This window comes from Phyllostomus hastatus, unplaced genomic scaffold (genome assembly GCF_019186645.2).
Source record: "Phyllostomus hastatus isolate PE091 unplaced genomic scaffold, TTU_PhHast_1.1 phas_contig_159, whole genome shotgun sequence".
NCBI lineage: Eukaryota > Metazoa > Chordata > Mammalia > Chiroptera > Phyllostomidae > Phyllostomus > Phyllostomus hastatus.
In genome coordinates, this window is record NW_025333640.1 from 3,678,962 (window position 1) to 3,685,091 (window position 6,130).

The following is a 6,130-nucleotide window of genomic DNA, read 5'->3' on the forward strand; positions in this document are numbered from 1 at the left end:
CCACTTTGAGGCCGGGCTGCTGGAGCCTGGCTGCCAAAATGCCAGTGGCCTTCTTCCCAAATGGGGGGCCATCAGGGGGTCCGGGAATGGGGCTACACAGGGGCCCACTGCCCTTGCCCCTCCCTGAGCAAACCCAAACACACGGGCACACAGAACAGTTCTTTCTGTGAGACCGCCGAGGGCTGAGTGAATGGCCTCTGAACAAGGCAGAAGGACACAGAAGGCTGGGAGCCCGTGGCCCCCAAGCACCATTGCTCATGTCCCCTCCACCTCCGTCAGGCCACGGGAGTCCCCGCAGTGGCTCCCAGCTGTGGCCCAGAGCCTTCTGCTTTTGAGCAAGGGGACAGCAGGGCCCCAGGCTGCACCCCTGGGACTGATGACGCCTAGGTGCCCGCTAGGCTCCTCCTGACTTGCCATGACCGCCCGGAACACAGCCTACACAGGCCCCATTCTGTACAGCAGGAAGGACCTATAGAGAAGGCCAGAAAGCTGTGGGGTGCTGGCCTACTCGCAGGGGGCGCTGTCTTCCCAGTCATGTTTTTTCTGAGCCTGTTTCAGCCCCAACAAAGGAGCAAGCAGGGCCTCGGCCTGACTGCACACACCCAGCCCCGCACACGCGGCCTACACCGAGTCGACAGCAGGCTGGTTCTTCACAACTGGGAGAGAGAACTGTTTTGTCTAATTATTGTAGTCCCACATACAAAGTTAAACAGCATGGAAAGACACAGTAGCTTTTAAAAAAAGGAACAAAAACACACCGATTAAAAAAAAATCTCAAGGAAATGGAAATAATTTACCTGGTAAAGAATCCAAAGAAACTCACCAGACTTGAGAGGTTCTTAGGGAGACCTTCAACAAAGACTGGAAAGGGTAAGGAAGCGCCAAGCAGACCGGAAGCGGACGGTGAGTGCAGTGGGAAGTACAGCGGGAAAGAAAAACGTGCGCGTTCGGCTGGCTGAACTGAGCAGGGTCGGTCCACGCAGGACACTGGCGTGGTCAGAGAAGTCGGCAGGCTGCCTCTAAGACATGCGATCTTATGAGACTGGCCGGAGAGGGCGATTGCAAAGGGCTTGGTTTCCTCAACTTCTGAGGTTCATACTGGGCACATGTGTGTGCCGCACACACAACACAAAATTAGCATAACTGGCCCTGGACGGGCAGCTTGGTTACCGCATCGTCCCAATGAATGTGTAAATGAGTGGAACAATAAATCAATGTTTCTCTCAATCTCTCTCAAGTCAATTAAAAAAAATGGCAAGTGATCAGAATAGACATTTCTCTAAAGAGCACATACCAGTGAAAAGAGGCTCACCGTCACTAATCAGGGGATTGCAAATTAAAACCGCAACAAGATACCACCTCACACCTACCAATAAATCAACAAATAACAAGTGCTGGCAAGGATGTGGAGAAAAGGGAACCCTCACGCACTGTTGGCAGGATTTTAAATTTGTGTAGATACTGTGTTAAACAGTATGGAGGTTCCTCAAAAAAATTAAAAATAGAGCAGCTTATGATCAAGATGGTAGCACAGGTCAACTCGGTGCTGGCCTCCACCCACCACAACAAGATTATAGACCACCCTGGAGAAGCATCTGAAGGTTAGCTGAAGGGAACTCCCATGTCTAGAGTGTGAAGAAGCCACGCAGAGACTGCCAGGCGGGGTGGGGAGGGGAACGGGCTAGCCCCACGCTGTGTGGTGGGTGTAAGTCAGGAGGCTGCCTCAGCTGCGGAGCCCCGCCACGATGAGTAAGGGGCCCAGTGCTGGGGAGAGGACTCCCACAACACCTGACTGTGAAAATCAGTGGGGATTCCATCTGCCCAGGTGAGCTTCTGGAAACCCAGGCGGCCTCTTCAAGGGCCTGCATACAGACTCCCTTGCTTCCAGGCACTCACCCTGGGCTCCGGAAGAGGGACAGTGACTTGGGGGAGCGCCAGATACATACAGGGAGAAACTGAGTTGTGTGGCTTTAGGACCAGGGCTGGAATAGCAGCCACCATTTAGTGCTGAGTCCTTCCCCCACCCCCCCGCCCCGCCCCCAGCCCCAGTCTGCAGGCGCAGGAGGGCGCCAAATCCCAGAGTCCGCCCCCCCCCCCAACACAACTGGAGCACCACTCAAGCCTCTTTCAGTGGGTTACCCACAGGCAGCCAGCCTTGGTGTGCTCTGCAGACTCCTAAAACCTCTCATAGGTCTGCAGGTACCAGGCAGGTGGCGGCTGGCCTTGGTGTGACCTGTGCCTCTTGCCGAACAGTGCCAACCTGCCACTTGTGCCAGCCTGCCTCGGTTTGCAGCATGGCCTCGCCCATGTACCTCCAGGCCCAGCTTGGACAACTACCAGCTGCAGATGGCCAGGCACAGGCAGGGGCTGACCTTGGCCTGCACCAGATCCCCTCTCCAGGCCCTAGAACCCACACACACAGTGGCCGGATTCAGAACAATTATTAGCTCCACAAACACAAAGTATCCATAGTGGTGTCAGCAGACACCACAGCCCCACTGGAGCAAATCGTGCTCCCTGGGGTAAGCCTCTGCAAAGCAGCTCACCACCGTGGTCCTGGCTGGTCCTGGAGGCCAGTCCACCTGACAGCCTGACAGTCAGCCCCACCTGCTTAGATGCCAACAGCAATCGAAGCTCAGCTGCAACAGTGCACTCAACCCACACAAGAGGCACTCCTGGAGCACCCCTGATCAGGTGACCAGGGACCCTGAACTGCTGTGTCTCACAGGACACCTACAACAGAAGGCCGCCCTGCCAAGACAGCAGATCTACCTGATACATACAAACTAACACAGAAACATGAGGGGGGACTTAAAAAAAAAAAACCCAGAATAATCTGGAGGAAGGGCCCTTGTGTTACAGGCTCCCCCGGCTAGACGCGTGTTCCAGGAACCCACCTGTATCAGTGCACCAGCTGGTGCTGCTGTGAGAGGCTGTTTGGTTTCCGTGAAGTTTTTTGAAGACATTTTCACCACGTTTGGCCATTTCACTATGGGTGGATTATGGGTGCACCTGCCTGCACCATGCTCAGTATTTAGCAGTTTCTGACCAAAAATGGCATGACCCCTGTGCCCCACCCTCCCTATTCGCCTGATCTCACCCCGAGCAACTCTTTTTTGTTTCCCTGGATGAAAAAAGTCCTTAAAGGGCAACATTTTGCTGATGTGAGAGAGGTGAAACAGACAAACATAAAAGGCAGAAGCACTAAAAGGCATCAAGCTCAAGAGTTGGAAAACTGTTTTGAGCAGTGGAAACACATCTCAGTAAGTGTGCTGCCTGAAACGGAGAGTGCTTTGAAGGTAACTGAAGTCTAAACATGTGGCAATAAATACACAATTTCTTATAAATAAATTCCATTTTTTGGGGGGTCCCTCCTCACAGAGCAAAATGAAGAGACCGCGAAACGTGTCCCAAAAGAAAGAACAGGAGGAAACTCCAGAAAAAGACCCGAACAGAATGGACGGGGCAACGTTCCCGATATGGAGTTCAAAACGCTGGTTACAGGACATGTGACGACCTTCGGGGAAGAGTAGACGAATTCAGTGAGAACTTCAAGAACGGGAGAGCGAACATAAATAAGGACACAAAACCATAAGAAAAAAAATCCCACTCAGAAGTGAAAAATACAAAAACTGAAGTGAAGACTACAATGGAAGGAATCAACAGCAGATCAGATGAAGCAGAAACTGAATGAGGAATTTGGAAGACAAGGTTGCAGAAAACACCCAACTAGAATAGCCAAAAAAAGAAAAAAGGAATATTTAAAAGATGAGAATAGTTTAAGGGATCTCTGGGATAACATCAAAAGTACCAATACTCACATCATTGGGGCATCAGAGGAAGAGAGAGACCTGTTTGAAGAAATAATGAATGAAAACTTCCCTAACCTGGCAAAGGAAATAGACATACAAGTCCAGGAAATGTAGAGTCCCAAGCAAAAAAACCCAGAGATGCCCACACCAAGACACATCATAATTAAAATGCTAAAGCTTAAAGGCAGAATCTTAAAAAAAAAAAGATTTATTTTTAGAGTGAAGGGAAGGGAGGGAGAAAGAGGGAGGGAGAAAGAGAGGGAGAGAAACATCAGTGTGTGGTTGCCTCTCATGCATCCCCAAATGGGGACCTGGCCTGCAACCCAGGCGTGTGCCCTGACTGGGGATTGAACTGGGAACCATTTGGTTTACAGGCCGGCACTCAATCCACTGAGCCACACCAGCCAGGGCAAGACAGAGAATTTTAAAAGCATCAAGAGAAAAGCAGTTAATTACCTACAAGAAAGCTCCCACAGGATTGTCAGCTGACCTCTCAACAGAAACTCTGCAGGCTAAAAGGGACTGGCACTAAATATTCAAAGTGATGAAAAATAAGGACCTACAATCAGCATTACCCTACTCAGCATGGTGATCATTTAGAATTGAAGGAGAGATAAAGAGCTTCCCAGACAAGAAAAAGCTAAAGGATTTGTATAACTATGTATGGTGTCACATCGGTACTAGACTTATCGGGATGATCGCTTCATACATTATATGAATGTCTAACCACTATGCTGTATACCGGAAACTAATATAATACTATAATATTACAAAATAAACTATAATTACAAAATAAAAAATTATTAAAAAATAAAAATCTAAAGGAATGCATCTCAGTATTACAAGAAATGTTAGGACTTCTTTAAGAAGGAAAAAATGATTATAAATAGTAAAATAGCAATAACTCCATACCTATCAATAATCACTTTAAGTGTAATTTTGTTTTTAACCCTCACCTTGAGGTCCATTGCCTTTTCTAGAGAGAGAGGAAGGGCAAGAGAGCAGCTCGACTGGTGGCCTCCCGGAGTGCCCAGGCCAGGGATCGCAGGCGCCTTGACCAGGGGACTGAAGCTGCAGCCTAGGTGTGTGCCCTGATCAGGAATCGAACCCGCAGTCCTTCGGTGACAGGACGATGCTCCAACCGAGCTACACCAGCCAGGGCTCAATGTAAATGTTTTAAGTGACTCAATCAAAAGACAGGGTGGACCTGACTGACGTGGCTGAGGTGGTTGGTCACTGGCCCACAAAGCGAAGGGTCGCCAATTTGGTTCCTGGTCAGGGCACACGCCTGGGTTGAGGGTTTGGTCCCGGCTGCGGCACATGTGGGGGGCGGGCAGCCCATCGATGTTTCCCTCTCCCTCCCTCCCTCCCTCCCTCCCTCCCCCTCTCTAAAAATAAAATCTTAGAACACAGCGTAGCTGAGTGGACAAGAAACAAGACCACAAGCACGCTGCCTGCGAGACCCGCCTCAGATGGAAAGACAGGCAGACTGAAAGGGAAGGGTGGGGAAAGGTGTTCTGTGCAAATGGAAATTTTAAAAAGCTGCGGTGGCACCGTTTATATCAGACAAGATAGACTTTAAAACCAAGGTTTTAACAAGAAACAAGGAAGGACATTCCATAATGATAAAGTGATCAACTCAACAAGAGGCTATAACCCTTGTAAACATTTACGCACCCAGTGCAGGAGCACTTAAGTGCATAAAGCAAGTACTGACGGGCACAAAGGGAGTGACCAACAGTAATGAAGGGGATGGTGACTGTAGGGAACCTCTTCACTGGACGTGGAAACGTAGCCCAGCACCCACATGGAAAACCAGTAGATGGTGAGTCAGCACGCAGGACCACACCTGTGAAGAAATTCTCCCATGGGAAATCAGGCCTGCATTATACCTGAGCTGCTTTGTGACCCACACTTGCTGCATTATCTTTAAGGTGACTTCCTGAAGTCTGGGCTAATTCTCCCAAGGACTGAAATGTAACCGGACCTGCTACTCTTGTGGTTCCCTTGCATTCGCAACATTTTTAAATGGACTGAATTTAGGAGCTCGGGTCATGGCTGTCCTTGGGTTTGTCCTTGTCTTAATCCTTATTTGTGCTTTATGATGTGGAAGTTGTTGCCTTATGATCGCATTCGAAAACAGCAAATAGTAGGTTTCACAGGCCTAACAGCTACAACTGATTTAAAAAACAAAAAAGGGGGAGATGTTGGGAACCACACTGCCTGGTTTCAGAAGCTGTAACAACCCCCCGCCCCCATCGCTAAGGCTGAGTGAGCGACCTTCAGACCATGAGCCACTAAAGAGACAAAGCTCATCT